Genomic DNA, 17994 nt, shown 5'->3' with positions numbered 1-17994 from the left:
CCATAGGCCTCCGAAGTGTGGAGATCGGGGAGGGATGAAGTGCCAAGCAATTCCATCATTGGCCAGGTGGGTTGTCACATCTCGTTGATAGGCTTCTGCGTTGAAGAGATTTCGAAGTTCCTTCAACTCCTTATCAGCTCCTACGAAGTTGGTGCCGTTGTCGCTGTATACATTGATACATTGTCCCCTGCGACTAATAAATCTCCTGAAAGCTGCAATGAAGGCTTGCGATGTGAGTTCAGTTACCAGTTCCAGATGAATAGCCTTAGTTGAAAGACAGACAAATAGAGATATGTAAGTTTTTACCACAGGAGAGCGTCTATGCTTAGTTTGTTTGCAGTGAATTGGCCCACTGTAATCAACTCCAGTATTGAGAAATGGTTTTGATGGTGTTACTCTCCCGGCGGGTAGCTCTCCCATTAGTTGGCTGCTAAGAGTTGGCTTCACTTTAAAGCATTTGATGCATTGATGTACAGTTCTATTAGCTAAATGCTTCCCCCGAAGAGGCCAATAAGTTTGTCTCACCTCAGCCAATAATGCTTGAGGACCAATATGGAGTGAGCTGATGTGGATATGAACAAAAATTAATGAGGTCAAATTGCAATTATCAGGAAGAATAATAGGATGCATGCTCCCATAAGACAGCTGTGAATTTTTTAGCCGACCACCCACTCTAATGACACAAGATTCATCGAGGAATGGGCAAAGTGGCCTTAATTTACTTTTCCCAGAAACGCATTGATAAGCCTTAAGATCTTCTATCTCCTTAGAGAAATGTTGTCTTTGTGCAATCTTAATTAAACATGACATGGCATCTTTAATCTCTTGTGCTGTGATCAATCCGAAATTTCTCTCTTGACATTGCTGCCTAGCGTTAGTAATGAATCTTCGACAATAAGAAATCACCTTTCTGAGTTTATTAAGTGATGAAAATCTATCGAAAAGGTGAACATCATCTGCAATGGCAATGTAAGAGTTTACTAACGATACCCTTGCTTCAAGGACATCTTCTCCTGGGACACACTTTTCAGTTGCCTTGGGCCATTCCTCTTCCTTCTTCAGCAGCCAACTTGGACCAAACCACCACAAAGAAGAGCTCCGTAGCTGCTCTGGGGAAGCGCCGCGAGACAATATATCAGCAGGATTTTCACTGGTAGAAATGTAACCCCACTTCATTCCACTCGTGATATCTTGTATCTCGGTGACTCTGTTGGCGATGAAGACCTTCCAACGGTGTGATGGCGCTGCGATCCAATTTAGTACAATTGTGGAATCTGTCCAAAGATAAAAATCATGAAAGTTAATCCCGGTGTCCAATAGCCTTGCGACAAGTCGGGATAAAAGAAGAGCACCACATAGCTCCAATCGAGGAATGGTGATTCGTTTTAATGGAGCAATGCGTGATTTGGCACAAAGGAGATGGCAAGAGATTTGTCCTTTAACATCTTGGCAACGAACATAAATACAAGCCCCGTAAGCAGCCTCTGATGCGTCGCTGAAGCCATGAAGCTGAAGACCTTGCACCATCTCCTTGCTGCTAACTAGTCTGGGTACAGTCAATAGCTCAGCAACTGCCATCTCTGCCTGAAATTGATTCCATTGGGTATGGACATTCATTGGAATAGATTCATCCCAGTCTAGATTAAGTGACCACAAATGCTGCATGATGATTTTACCCTTGACAATCACAGGAGCAATAATTCCCAATGGGTCAAATAATCGAGCAATTGAGGCTAGTATATTCCGTTTAGACACATTTGAGCATTTAATTGGCGTATAATTGAACCCAAAATGATCCTCAATTGGGTTCCACGAAACTCCCAATGTTTTGGTATGTACCCCTGAATCCTCCATAATATCATATTTAACCTCTTGGTCCTCCTTTGCAATATATTGCAATAATTTGGGATGGTTGGCGCACCATTTGCGTAAATGAAATCCAGCTTCACTCAGCATTCTTACCAATTCACTCTGCAACCTTAAGGCTCCTTCAATTGTACTTGCACCGGTTATGAGGTCGTCCACGTAGAAGTCCTTTCTGGTAACTGCTGCTGCCAATGGATATCTCAGTTTCTCAGTCTCCGCCAGATTTAAGAGGCATCTCGTTGCTAGGAATGGTGAGCAGGCTAATCCGAAGGTGACTGTTGTTAAACGGTAAGCCAATAATGCTTCCTCCGGTGAATTTCTCCATAAGATGCATTGCAGGTTGGTGTCAGCAGGATGCAGCCTTATCTGCCGATACATTTGTTTTATGTCTGCTGTGAATACATAAGAATGAAAGCGAAATGATACTAATATTGAGAACAAATCGCGTTGCATGTTGGGACCAATCATCAGCAAGTCATTGAAGGCAATACCCGAGGTCGATTTTGCTGATCCATCGAATACCACCCTTAGTTTCGTCGTTGTGCTTGAATCCTTGAAAACAGGATGGTGTGGTAAGTAGTTAGCTGGAATTAAATCAGAACATGTTTGATTAGAGCAAGGTTCTAAGTGATCGAGTTCCAAATACTCATTCATTTGCATGCTGTAGTTCTGTTTCAGCTTCTTGTCCTTCTCAAATCTCTTCTCCAATTTGTGGAAACGGTCCTCGGCGTGCCGCTTGGTGTTCCCCAAAGTGGTAGGACTATGTTTCAAAGGCAGTCTTACCACATACCTTCCACGTTCATCTCGGCGAACGTTTCTCCGGAAGTGGTCTTCACATGCTCGCTCCTCGTCCGATAAAGTTGACAGATTGCTTGAAGTCACTTCTTCTATCTCCCAGAATTTCTTCATAAGTTGGTCAACATCCTCCTGCATGCTAAAATGACAGAGTAAAGTGTTTACACAATCACCTTCGAAGCACTTGCCTGGTGTTTTTCCTGAAACGACCCAACCAAACACCGTTTTTTGAAGTATTGGAAGATCCTTGGCAGTACGAATTTGTCCAATGGATGTGAGTTGCCAAAATATGTCTGCACCTAAGAGAGCATCAATCTTACGGGGGACATTAAATTCCGGATCTGCCAAGGTTATTCCCAGAGGTATTTTCAAAAGTTTTTTGCTGATTTGATGCATGGGCAATCTTTGAGTGATTTTCGGAACTACTAAAAACTCAACGTTGGCATGAAAGGAATTAATCCGGGAACTCACTATGGCTTGCACTTTACTCGTGACGTTCATCATTTCTTGATCAATCCCCATGATTCGTTGGCGTACCCTTGTGTGCTGAATGCCCAATGCACGAGCAAAGGAATGAGTCATAAAGTTCGATTGCGAACCAGAATCTAAAAGAATTCGGCACTGATGCATGCACCCCTTCACATCGGTTATATTGACTATCGCTGTTGCGAGGAGTGTTTGTTGAAAATCATTCGTATTATGAAGACCATTAATTGTTTCATCAGTGCCTGTCACTCCCTTCTCTTGCTCTTCATTGTTGCTATCTAAATGCAGTAACGTATTGTGTTTTTTATTACATGTTCGGCAGAGACTTGAATTACACTGAATGGTCATGTGTCCAGAACGAAGGCAATTTTTACATAATTTCAACTCTCTAACCTTGTTGAGTCTCTGCGTCACACTCATATTTTTAAATAAAGGACACTGAAAAATGTGATGTTCTTGGTTGCAAACTGAGCATGACGTCACTTGTGTATTAACGTAAGCAGATGAATATTTAATACGTTGTTTAAACTGGGATGCTCTCAGCTCCTGATCTGAATGTGTGCTCCGTTGCACTTGCTGCAATTTTGGTTTTACTTCGCCTTCGCAAATCTCGAGCACCTTATATCTTTGTTGAAGAAAATTTTTAAGTTCGTTGAAAGTAGGCATTTCCCCGGCAAATGAAGAGGATTCCCATGATCTTCTCGTTATAGCATCGAATTTACTTGATATCATATGAATTAATATTGTATCCCATTGATCGGTGGGCTGACCTAAAGCCCTTAAAGCCCGTATGTGTTTTTCGGAATCGTCCAATAGCTTGCGAAGGGAGGTGGATGATTCTCTTTGAACTTCGCTTAAATTAAAAAGCGCTTGGACGTGCTTATTAATGATATATTTTCTGCATTCATATCGGTTTTTTAATAGCTCCCATGCAGTATTGTAATTGTCGGATGACATTTCCAATGAATGAAGCAACTGCAAAGCATCACTCTTCAATGCCGACCTTAGATATTGAAATTTTTTAATGGGTGATAATGCATCGTTATGGTGAATCAGAGACCGAAACGAGTCATGGAAAGGCAACCACTCATCATATGATCCGCTGAAAGTTGGAAGTTGAAGCGTTGGTAGCGGAATTGGCAGAGGGTGAGGGTGTCTCATGCGTGACTCATTGCAGTCAGCACGTGAACCGGCGGATCGTAGACCATCTTGGAAAAGAGCAATTAATTCGAAATAATTCTGTTCGAATGATTCCCGTTCGTATGCTGATGGCGTCGAAAGTTTTGATTCCTGTTCCGCGAGCTCAATATCCGATTGCACTTCATCAAATTCTGACCACGTTTCTTCTAAACGAGCAAGTCTAGATTTAATCTGCCCAGGTGAGTCCAAGGAACTATCGTCTTCTATGAACTGTCTAAAGCGCGTGAGACGCGACTTCACTAACCCCCGTTTGTGAATGAGTCGTTTAAATTCTGGAGTGTCCATCACTATTAATCCCAATGCAATTTGAATATGAAATCACTCTTATTACTGCTATGGCAAGGGTTAGCAAGGCTTGGAAGTCATGGTAATGGGTTCGGAAATTGCCAGAGAAAGCCAGAATTATGATCTCCACTCACCGATACCGTAACATGCGGATGGACGTCTTGACTGAAGCTCTCTGCTGGCCTCGGAAGTAGTTGAAACAGCTCCAGGGTGTCACCACGTGGTTTGAAGTCCGTTTTATTGTCGTTGAATTGCTTAAGATCACGTCGGGGTCACCAAAAATGTTGACGCAGGTCTCAACGCCTGCAGCTGGATAATAATTATAACGCCGCGAGTCGTTTTGCCTTAAGATGGTTTATTACAATTTACGAACAAATTTGGTTGCTAGTACAATGAACAAGTGAGTCGGTTCTGCCCCTTTCACGACTCGCTTCACGACTGCTCTCGTCTTGTCGTCCGCACCAGGCCTCGCTCACTCCCATCGCGAACCGCCGACAGCGCCGCGCCTCGTCTCCCCGACGAACCACGACGGCGGGAGTATGAAAGGCCAACAGCCGCATTTTGATAAAAGTTATTTAAAGAAAGCGAGATATTGTTGCACATGAACAAATGTATCAGTTTGTGCGCTGGTAACGTCAGGAATATTTACAGTTTTTTTTTATCATTTGAAAACCAACTTTAGGAAACAATAGCAATATTTAGGAAGTAAGATATGCCGTCGCATGTTCTCTGATAAATTCTGTGCATTTTGGTACCTCATTTGTAGAGTTTGGCTGCGCATAAGTTGAGAAAAAGGTATCTATACAGTAGAAATAATATAGAACATACCACAGATAGACGTATTTCACGCTTTTAGATTTTTAAATGACAATATCTATTTTTCGCGATTAAATGAAAAGTGAAAAATTTCAAGCGCGCGAAAACGCGACGCTTAAGTATGAATGCCGGGAAATATCTCCGAACGTCGTATTTCTGGTTCCCCCTCCCGCCCGGTGAGGTGACCTTGGGGCGAGGCTTAGCGCTGATACGTCGCAGGCTACTAGCGGGTAGCTGAGTACCTTGCTGGATGGTAGCGCTTGGCTTAAAAAAGGTTTATTAATACCTTATCAAACGAAGAAAACTTTCCGCCCTTAGCCAGTTTTAATAGGTGATTACTAAGACATGTTTCCCTGAGCTCTGTGCCTCATGCATGCATTGGTAACCTCAGACGATGTATAGCTCCTATCCTCTCGTGTAGAAACTAGGTCCCTGTGACGTCATGTGGAGTGGAATCGCATGGGCGCCAATCTGGCCTTTTTCAAATGAGGATAAAATTTTACCCTTGCCATTCGTCTAAACCGGTATTTCAAAACCCAAATAATTTGTGTATTATGAATACACAAATGGTGGGTAACGAATCGCAATCAATGCCTCTCGTTTTCTTTGATGAAGGAAACTACCCTATTGGCAAAATTGTCTCTTAAAGACAGCTTTAGTCGATACCCGTAATAGATTCGAAAGCAGCGGATAAGGCTATTAATAGAGTACTCGTATTGGCCATGATATGGTGAATCATTTCAAGTAACAATATCTGGGGGGAGAGGGTGTTATATTTTATTTACGAATGAAAATTATCGCATCCTGAGAGCTGTTAGTTATTAAAGTGAAACGCTCGATGAGTCATTCATTGCACGAGGTAAAATACGATTGTGACATTGAAGTGAACCGTTCTCGAGAAAGAAAGCCTTAAAAATGAGCCGTTACTCGCGCGCAGTAAAGCAAATACCTACATAATAACCAAAAGCAAAGGGTCACACGCCAATGCATATGCCTCGCGTAAACAATAATATTTTCCAAAAAATATGTTGATTGAAAATAGGCAATGGATTTTCCCTCATAGAGCTTCAACTACTACATGTGAACTTTATACCTGATACGTTAAAAATGGAGTTCAATAAAAAATAGGCTTTGGAGACTTTTTAACAATCCCAAAAATATCGAATTGCGAAGTGGAACATGAGATGAAAAGTGGTAGTATCTTTTCTATCTCTGATTAATAATGAAATAATAAAGACAATTAGTTCATTCTGATTGCTGGCTGTCACTTATTGACCTTCCGAACGATGAATGTATTTGATAACTCTGAAGTCATCTGAATCCGATCTCCAATTCGCAAGCACAGAAGAAACCTCATGCACTGCGCCGAATTCGTCCAGTTTTGAAGACTTCAGGGAATTGGGAAATTCGCCCCTTCAGAGGGCGCTCCGAATTCTGCAAGTTTTGCAGCCTCATCAAGAATGAAGCTAGAAGTATTTGAATTATTTCCAGTCGCCAGTAACCAACACAGAACAAAAGAAAAACTCCCTAGCGATATTTCACCTCCACAATACGATCTAAGTGCTAACTGGAATTGCAGTCTTTGAATCTCAAAAAGCGTAAGTTGCAATTAATCCTCTGGGCTACTAAGACTGACATTGAAAGAGAGACCGCACTTACCGGCAATCGCCTCGATGGCTTGGTGCAGTTGAGTCATTCCGCGATGTAAAAGTTGTGTGTTAATCTCACAGTATGGGTGTACTCAGTTGGGGGGGGGGGGGGTCAGGAGGAGACAACTGCCCCCCACCAAGAAGCAAAAATTATTGTAATTCAAAACGAAAGTTTGGAACAAATTCTATTTTGAATAAAAATGGTTTGAGCATAAAACGTGTACTTAAAGAAATAATTTTTTCAAGCCAAATATTTAGAAAATGAACGACTACGGCTTGCCCCCTCCCCTAGTTGTGATCCAGGGTACACCCATGTCTCGGTGGTCTAGGGATGACTACAGTCACTATGTCTAAACATAGGACATAATACTGAATGCGGGCGAGGTGACGTCGAGATGCTGGTATTAGAAGAAGGCAGGGATATGGACAAGTGAACAAAACAACCAACAAACGACGTGTAATCTAGCGATTAACTTACCTATTTCAAGTCAGAACATCCCGAATGAACTTTAAAATGCATCCAACTTACTGCCATCTGACTCATCCACAATCCTTTATAATTAATACTCACCACTATGAATTGCAATTGCAGGCGCAATGCATAGTTAAGGATTCGGAGGACAAAACGACTGATCCAGGAAAACACTCAATTCATCCCTGTAAATAAAATTCAATTGAACTCAAAATAAGGAACAATATACGAAAGGTTATGGAATCCCGTCTCCCTGAAAAATATCCACCAATTAAAGTGACACTAATCAAGGATATCTGTAAAATAAATCAGCATGCATGAAATTCCGCTAAAAACCCTAATCAAAGTAACTCAAATCAAGTCTTTCTATTGATTAAATAGTTTCAAACAACGTCTATGAAAACATCACCCAAACCATAACAGGTTTACTGTTAACCTTACGAAAAAATGAGGTTACCATCTTGATATTTTTAGCGTTAATACCTATGATAGATCCCATTCCGACATTATCCCAATCACAGTTATGAGAAGTGAATCACACTTCGATGAATAACTGTCGGCTGGCTAGTGGCAAACCTTTTAAGAATCGCCCGAAAGTGCACCACTACAATTTTAAGGACGAACTCCTTCCATTTCAATCTCAACTCCTCACGATCTATATTCAATTTCTACACTCTAAAATGGCGTATTTTTCCAGTCGTCACTAAAAAAAATATTTTCAACTCCTGATAACGTGGACGCCTCCTTGAAAAAAATGTGAAGCAGTACAAAAAAAAATAAAAAAAACTTGAATAACGAATGACACATGAAATCTTGAAAAGTTGACATCAGCGAGTATCAGCATTCCATTAAACGTGAAAAATTCTACCGAAGAAAATGGTACACTTGACCGGAATTCAAGACCGAATATTATGTAATAATCAAATGAAGATAGCATTACCACTGCATCTCGTGGGGATGACTTACTACTATTTGATGTACGGGTGAACTTCGATAGATTATAATTCCACCCACCAAAATACTCAACATTCCCGCTCTGTTCTTCGAGAAGTTTTGAAAATGATTGCTTAGGCGTCAGTTGTGTCGCTCATAGATTCATCGTCACTAACTATGTTCACGCTAGCGAACGAGGTATTTCTTTCCCGTGATCTATTTTAGCACAGACTTCATCATGAGTTAACTATCGCATTAGCACTTTCTCCCGTGTAAAGTACTGATTCGAAAGCAAAATAAATGCAAAAAATTGAACTTCGTAACCATCGCACAGTTGAAGAAATCAAGATCAAGACTGGATCAAGACCAAAATTTGAATGCGAAATCCCGATTTGAAAACAAAGCAAGACACGAAAATTCAAAAAATATATGTAATCAGGTGAGCGAGAAAGATGAGTTAGTCATATTCGTCGTCATACATACGATCTTCGTGAATACCAGCATGAAAACTACACACACGACTACACTAAGAATTAAGAATATAAAAAAGCAATGAGGGGATGAAGAGAAAGAGAGAGATCAGAGATAGGAAAATGGGATAAGTTGCATGGGTTTCCTGTTGCCACCCAAAGGGGTACCATGCTAGCATCGTTGGGACCCAATTCTCGGCCTTCGTCATAGAAGCGACGAAGGCCGAATGGCCGGCCCAATCACGCATCTCGTATCTACACCTCTCATGATGAAAGATACGAGAGACGTCCTACTGTGCCATGTTACAGCCCCGCCTTCAAAACAGGCGAATGAAAGGCTGCCTTCGGAAACGAGAAATGACGAGACAGTATTAGCATTTCCTTGACAATACTTTATTACAACATGTAGAGTCGCATATTGCTAACAACCAGGAACAATAAAAATAAATTACACTATAATAAAACAATTACAGAAAAATATTAGGACATATACAAGCATTCATTAAAAATTAGAAATACAATATTTCACATCTAACCCAAATAAATGCTGCTATTATATCATTAATGGAGGAATGGAAGTTTCATATAATTTCCTAATGCTTTAACTGTGTGTTTACAGTGTCACATTAGTTGCCTAACATCTTTAAGTGTCCTACCTAACCCATCAGCTAAGTCACTTCATTCTCCCTCCACTTCTCTAAGGGGTTTATACTCTGCACGCTCCAAGAAGATATTTAATTAATTACCACTACACGGCAACACGAATTTCAATTACTCGCGTGGAACAAAATTTAATATTATTTGAAGAATATTTTTAACGTAGCAAAGACGATCTAAAGCTGTCAGAATAATCTAATTTCAAAATAAAGGTAAAACTAACGGAAATTAATTTGTCACAGCCACCTGAAAAAAATACACACGACATAATGAAATCACACCATAAGAAATAATCACTATCGAAATCAGTAGAAGCACAAAAATAATGAAAATAAGCTATTTCTTTAAATTTCTGAAAATAAGCTATTTCTCGTCCACCTGAAAAAGAAACTACGCACTACGCAAAGTGCTCTAGTCAAAGAAACTCGGAAATAGACAAATTTGAATTCAACGGGAGAGAATTCGCACAATCATCAACCTGGAGCAGTGAACAGAGTATAAAATGTTTCTTTAATGCCCCGTCGGAGGGCCCTACCGCGAAAAGACCATGTCTCGTGAAATAACCTTAACCGCCCTACACACTGCGTGCCCTGGAAGAGGAGTCGATCCCTTACCTCGAATCATCTGCAAGGTCCCTCGGCGGAAGAACTCTGCTTTCCATCGGCGATCCCACGTCGCATTGCACTAATCACACAACTGACCATTTCACAAGAACACTATCACACTCACACTGCACTAATCACTCTCTTCTCTGCTGCTTGCTGCACTATTGATGATCTAGTAGAATGTGAGGAGATCGAAGCCACAATTAGGTTAAGCGAAGACAAATGACAACTTTTATAAAATTGTGCTGTGAAAATTACGAAAGATGAAAATTTAAGGTAAGCTGCGTGCTTCACAGAGAATATCAAGAGGCTATTTCTTCCTAATTACCGAATTTTAACAGAATTTAGAAGGCAGACGTAGATAAGTCGGAATCCGTGCCTGTAATACCAAGCATGGTTCAGATTTTGGCGATGAAATCAAATGATTGCGAGAACAAAATAAGAGAATTACATGAAAAACGAGAAAATATACTGGACGTACCGAAGAGCGGCGAAGTTAAACCAAATGGTGTAGAAGGAAGTAAAGATTATAGAATAGAGGTTCCAGATATACATTCGGAGAAATAATTCTTTTCCCCGTGAGAAATGCGTGCATTGAGGATAAGATTCAAATAGCATTACTGAGAGCATTAGAGAATCCAGAAGAAATTGGATTACGGTAAAAAAAAAAAAAAGAGATGGTCAACATTGTCGCAACCCACTTCGGTATACGAACGTCAACGAGGCATAGAAAAACTCAGTGAAGATAAATTCAGTTGCACTGCAAGACAATATAGCATTGAATAAGAAATAAGTAATAAAATTAAGGATAGCGATGAATTTGAACAAATTAAGAAGCGCTGCGAGTAGGAAAGGAGAACTTTTGAGTGAAGACTCAGCTGGGAGAGCGTTAATTAATAAGTAGAAGACTGAGGAACAGACCGAGACGCGATGAGCCACAGTTGCCTGAAATGAATGGATTGAATGAATTTCAATACCTAATTTGAACTCGGTGCTACAATACAATTATTAAATACTAACTGAATCATTCGATATGGATTATATAAGAATCATTAAATATGAGAGTAGTAGTAAGGCCCATGACATTGGCAGAGATTAATAGACACTACGGAGTGAAAGCCCAAATATTCACGAGTATACACGATAAACATATCACAATCTCAAATATTTCCATATAAATTACTGCAGACAATTGAAATAATTCTTGTTCTTCGGCATTTAATGATCGACTTACATTTCGAAAGCAGGAAGCGAGGCAACCACGATGTCCAGGAATCCGCAGACACACCAACGTTTCAACTTCTTCATAACGATTTCCGGCAGCACTCGCGTATGTTAACAGCACGGCGAATGAAGAACCATTGAGAATTAAAAGAGACCGCTCTTTGCCTTATATACACATCTAGAGCCGTCTGTTGGGTGGAAAGGGGACATGGTGGGGAAGGACTGGGGTCCGTCTAATTCAACGTGAACACTCCTGAAACATTGAATAGGAGAACTCTAGTTGAATGGTGTTCGTAAAGATAATGTATAATAGGGTGGCAGAGGACCTTCCAAAAGTGGAGAAAATGACGACATTCTTGAGAGCTGGCGTCAAACAAAAGACAGTCACACGACCAACTCTCTCCTTACCATCCCGACTGCCAACAATAAGGAGCTGCATGCAGTCTGGCCCGCTTACCGATAGCCGTCAAGAGGCCGAGAGGGCGTTCGATGACTGCTATGCCCCGCACAACCAGAAAATGCACCCTCGGAATGCTCAGGCGGAGTATTGGATATTGTCCGATTCGACTTGGAGGCAATCATTAGAAACGAATGGGATTTTCCACAACCCCGACGACTCAGAAGAGCGTCTTCACGGAATTGTCTGACGATGCCGATACGAACGTGGAAGTTATTTTATTAATTTATTGGATAGGTTCTTCTTAAAAAAATTACCAAAACGTGAAAAGGGCAATATTTAGAGTTTTTATGATCGGACAGTCTATATCCTTCCAATATCTCTGCATTTTTAATGGTTCCTTTTAGGGATGAGTCGATTCCAAATGTCGATTCTCGATTCCACCGATTCTAGGGAACGGAATCGGAATCGAGAATCGATCGCCTAAAGTCGATTCCGATTCCATCGATTCCAGGAAGATAAATGTTTTGAGCATAGACTATAAGTTTGGGGCATAAAGGCTGCCATACACCTAAGCGGCCGCGGTGTCAGCCTTCCCCGCGCGGAGGATACGCCCGGCACGCGGGTGCTGCGACGAACATGCCTAAGAGGCCTCGGAAACTTGAAAATGTCGGCAAGAGTGGCATTATGAATCACATTCGGAGAATTCATCTGGACCACCAATTTTAAAGTATAATAGATCGAAATATATTTTTTTAAATTTTGAATGGTATTGGAAGTCTGATGATAATAAAAACGTGCAGACGGCGAGTTCTCCTGCGAAAAAAGTTTGTTATAAATACGCGCTGAGAGCGGGTTTTTTATATATGTAACTTTGTTTAGACAAACACGCGTCTGCGTCAATAATAAAATTTTTAGACACATTCGCGTTTGTATAGCCCAGTTTCATCAATGCAACCCTTGAGAAAGTTGATACTTGCTTGGCATAAGCCGCCGCGGCCTCCGGGCGGACTCGACAGGTTGCCTCCGGCCGCCACCGCGCACCCGCCAGGCTGCTCTGGTATGTATGGACGCAATGAACGCTACATTATTGTTTAGCCACCGCTGCTACTGTTATTTTTAGGGATGGTTAGATCGGATACCTCGGACCCAAATATCCGCGGATATTGCCCTTCATCGGATACATCGGATCCGAAGTCGCGGAAGACATCGGATCTGGATCCGAAATTTTAAATAATAGCTTCAGTGAATGCAACACCCCATCAGGGTGGATAGAGTTCCGATTCTCTCTTCGAATGCGCCGTCGCATGCGATTCTTGTCCTACTCATGAACCATTTTGCTTGAAAGCTCTCGCAGAGGTTACGAGTAGAATTTCAGCCGTGGCCAGGATTTTCAGCCAGAAAATAAAAAAGGCAAAATACGACTGGCACATAGTGTGACTCTTCCCAAGAGATTAAACAATCATCGGGGGAATCTCAGCGCCGTAGGATAATAACGTAATAACCACGTCAAAAGTAACAACGTCGCGGATTTCAGAAAACCACCTTTGGCCGTCCATCAGCCCGTGCCTCTATTGTTGTTTTTTCGTATCCGAAATCAAACGGATCATAAATCATTGTCTTCTAAGGAAAATATGAAATCACACGAAAACAATTGAAGCGTGTTTCATCCCTACCTCGTCGCACCAACTGACCTTTTTTGGCCTACCTGCTTCAATTCTCCGTTTCTAGACGAAAAATGCTAGGAGAGTGAATTCTGGGCCCGAAGATATCATTAAAGCTTCGACAACAAGGCCGTGAAAGAAGTATAGGCCGCCGGCTTACCTAATGTTGTGGATAAGACACCGCGTGAAGACCTGGGGCGCTAGTGAAAATTCATCAAGTTCAGCATCCTATTCGATATCCTTCATGCTATTACCAACATAATCCTTTTAGTGTGAATTACTTTTCATTGGCAAAATAAAGAGCAGTGCAGCGGAAGAAACATATTTTAATATTGTGTAATGTTATCTGCGGATACATATGAACGATATTTTATACGGATTAATGCATATTGTGCAAAAGTAACCTACGCCACTGTACTATGCGAACATTGTGCAGTTGCTTTACCTGCCTATGTTTTTGTTGACAGAAACATTCGTTTTGCTCGAGGTATTACCAGTATTACTCAGTTATCTCGTTATCTGGACAATTAAAACATGAAAATAAGTGGAAATAATTATGGATGTTCGATATTTGAGTAAGGAAGGATGTGCCCTTGAATTGAATTTCTATCATGTTGAGGTGTGAATGTTGGACGTGGTCAACTCTATGGAATAGGTAATTATTTTAATTAAATTCTATGACTAGAACCTCTTTGATTGTGCACCTTATCCCATTTGCTTTTTTTCTTCATAGTGTAATATATGCTATTATTCATCAATCACATATAGCATGAGACATTGGACGTGTATTTTGTCAAGTGAAAATTGGCGTATTCTATTGAAAAAAGCTCTTCAATTTCTATCACGTTGAGGTGTGAATGTTGGATAAAGATCAACTCAATGAAATAGGTAAGAACTCTAATTACATTCTATGAATATGACCTCTTCGAATGGGAACCTATCTTTTTTTTTTTCTTCACAGTGAAATTTATGCTATAATTCATCAGTCACGTATAGCATGGGACATTGGCTTTGTATGCTGGACATGGTTAAGTGAATATTGGCAAGATCTGTTGTAAAATGCTCTTGGATTTCTATCATGTTGGGGTGTGATTTTTGGATAAATTTCAACGCAATGGAATAGGTAATGATCTTTGAAATTTAATTTTACGATTACATCCCCTTTGATCTGAACTGGAGTCTTTCTCTAGTAGAACTTTTTTTCTTCGCTGTGTAGTCAATGGTTTCATTCATTATCCTCTTCTATCGTGAGACATTGGATTTGTATGATTGAGGTTCTGAACTGTTGGGTGCCCTTTACTGTTGAAAAATCGTAATTTTAATATTGTTCAAAAGTGGTACACCCATAGCTGGTTCTGATACTAAATATCTACCAAATTTTAAAATTGATATAAGTTTCTTTATGGAATAAGAATTCTTATGTTTGGAAAAACTGGCTCATACATTAATGGTGTTGTTTCAGCTATACTTGTGGCAGTCCTAATGGAGCTAGAGAGCTGGTTGCCTAATGGAGGCCATGTTGCAGGTTATTTTATGCTAATTCCAGTTTTACAGATCACATTAAATGATCTAGTCTGAGTAAGGTTACAGTAATGAACTGAATTTTACAGTCAGAGTGGAACATGTTAAATTTAAATTTACTTCAAGGGAGTCTTGCAAAGTTTTAGGTGTAACAGTTTCTCAAGGGCAATATTCAGAATTATGTACGTATGTTTCAATCAATTGGTGATCAGTTGAAATGCTATTTTACACTGCATTGCTTGTTATTACTTAAGTTATTTTCTATGCCACATTTTGCTTGGCATTGTCACTCATTCATTTTATGATTTGTTGAGTTGAATATTCACAAGTGGGGTGTGGCCACTCAGTCCAGCTAATAATTAAGCTAATAAATGAATCACTCAACAGATTTGATCATCATCATGACATAATGTAATAGCTTAGCCATGTGGTACTTAATTTTATCTTCAATAAAAATGTAAGGAAAAAGTCTCACCAACAGAGAAACAAGATAGTCGTTCATTATCTGGTTGTAGATTAAGTCTTGTGAAGTACGGACTCAGAAAGCCTCAGATAGGCCCTTAGTCATGTGCATCTATTTTATCATCAGAGGTTCTTTTGCATTATGTCTCAAACTCCTAAGTTATGACTTAATTTAGATGTTCCACCTGTCAAAAGAATATTCTTTAAATGTCAAGAGTCATCAAATTTGAAACATTTCACTCTCCAAATTTTCAAGTTCCCCCACTTTAGGTGTTTCTGAATAGGCACTCGTCCATTTTATTTATGTCAACTCAAGCTGATTTTTTAATTCAGTTGACATTTTTTTTCATTTGAACCTTGACTTCCAGCCTGAAGAAGCAGACTGGAATGCCTGCTATACATGCCATCTTCAGATGGATAAATACAGCAGAGAACTTGAAAGAATGTTGCATAACCCTTCTGCAAAACTTTCTATCTAATACTTGTATCTCACTGGAAATAGTGTACAAAATGTTGGTATATGACACCTTTCCCATCTCTGCAGCTCAATTAAGACAGCACAAAGAGTGATGAAAAATATTTGTTCTCCCTTTTTTGTCAGTTTATGAAAATATTACTTAGCCATATTTCTGTAACTGCTTCAGATAAAAAATTGAAAATTTGGTAATTATTGCTCCAGCACTTGCAATCATCGTAACAAATTTCCACAAAATCTAAAATGGTGAGGTAAACACTTTATTTTGCATTGATATGGAATGGCTCGTGTTGAACTTGATGGAATTGACTATGTACTTTGATATTCATATCTATGGCCATCTCTCTTTTACCAGGTAACATATTGTCATTTATCTTTTTTTTTACCTTGACAGTATCTGAATTGATGTCATTCATCACCCAAGTACAATGTGAAACCTTAGATCAGGATAATGGAGCAGTTAAACTGATGAATGGGATTGAATATTGAAAAATTCCATTGGATTTCTAACATTCCAAGGCATGGAGCTTAGAGGTATGTAATCAACTTGATGGGATTGCTAATGTACTTTCGCATTCATCTTTATGAGTACCTGCTTTTTATTGGGTGACATATTTTTATATATTTTTTGTTTGCTCTGACAGTATCTTGAAACTGAAGTTGCTGAAGTGGTTCAACCTGCAGATTTCTCCTGCGGCAATGGACATGGAAATGAAGCTTTGCTCTTAACCAAATTAATAACCTTGATAGGAAAATATGCAAAAGTAAAATTTTTGACATTGCCATGGTGTACATCTAAGGTATTCCTTATCTTTGCCTACAGGCCATCTTATAGTCAGTGTTTTCATATCAATGGTGTAGCTGTATGTATTTGGAATTACAATGATGCGTAACCAATTAGAATCATGACCACTTAATTGTGCCATTAGATTTTTAAGAAATCTTTGTATTTCATTTACATTTTTATTTATTATGTTATGCAGTGCCATACAAAGTGTTTTTGGGGTAAAAAAGCATTTAAGGGTGCGATTCATAGAGACACTAAAATTCCTCACTTTACAAAGTCTCTTTACGGTAAAGTGAGAGTTTAGCTAAAGTTCACTTCAAAGGCATCCCCAGGATCTCACTTTATAAAGTGGAACTAGCTGCTTAAGTCTCGATCAGGCATTGAAATTTTGAGTGTTGGCAATGAACGCTTCATAAAGGTTAACAAAAAATTGACTCAGGATATGAATTGCTAAGTTGTTTACAGGTTTTTGGGGACTAGGTTTCCATGTTGTATTGTGCAAAGATTTTATTAAGCTACATTTTCTCGTTCTCTCATTTTGTGTGCAGATGTAAATTAATACTGCGTTGTCCGAAGCTTTTCCCCACTAACTTTTTTGTATGATAATGACTGAGTTAGGTGAATAAAAGCTCACTTTTAATTAGCTTCCTGCATTGGAAATGCACTTCGATGTTTTCAGCAAAGTAAAGATACAAATGCTGATATTTTCACATCATTTTATGATAATCTTGCCTGTTTAACTGCACACGGTTGTTTGGACTACATGTTAGTCGAAGTTTGATGGTATAAGTTCATTGAAGGTGGGTGAAATAGTGAAATTCTCTCACGTTAACATGAAACTGTAGTAATCAATTTGAAGATTTTCCAATCAGTGGTTGTCTCAGGTGGACGCATATTTTGAAGTAGGTATTGGTGTTTATTGAATTTTTTTGTTCTTACCAGTATTTTAATTCTTGGGATGTTGATGTATGCGGCTGTATGTATATACATCCTCGATAAAATATTGCTTAGCTGCAGATAATATGACTATGAGGGAAAGTATGTTTTACTTATTTATTGCTGCCTTTCATGGCAAGATACTATTTCATCATTGTAAACATTCAAATGACTAATCGAAAAACGAAACAAAAACTCTCTAGTTTCAAAATGACAGAAACAAGAAAATGTTAACATAATATGGAGGCATGTGGAAAGAGTACATAAAGCAATTATGGAATGAAAACGCTTAAA

General features: G+C 39.6%; 1 long non-coding RNA gene across 1 annotated transcript; it reads left to right on the top strand.

Moving 5' to 3' along the window:
- Positions 1-16423: 16423 nt before the first annotated feature.
- On the top strand, positions 16424-16874 carry LOC124164020. Its single transcript, XR_006865934.1, has 2 exons — positions 16424-16511; positions 16622-16874. It is a non-coding gene; the product is annotated as an uncharacterized LOC124164020 (long non-coding RNA).
- The last annotated feature ends 1120 nt before the right edge of the window (positions 16875-17994 follow it).

This window comes from Ischnura elegans, chromosome 8, assembly GCF_921293095.1.
Source record: "Ischnura elegans chromosome 8, ioIscEleg1.1, whole genome shotgun sequence".
In the NCBI taxonomy this organism is placed as follows: Eukaryota; Metazoa; Arthropoda; class Insecta; order Odonata; family Coenagrionidae; genus Ischnura; species Ischnura elegans.
This window is presented reverse-complemented; position numbering and strand designations above follow the sequence as displayed.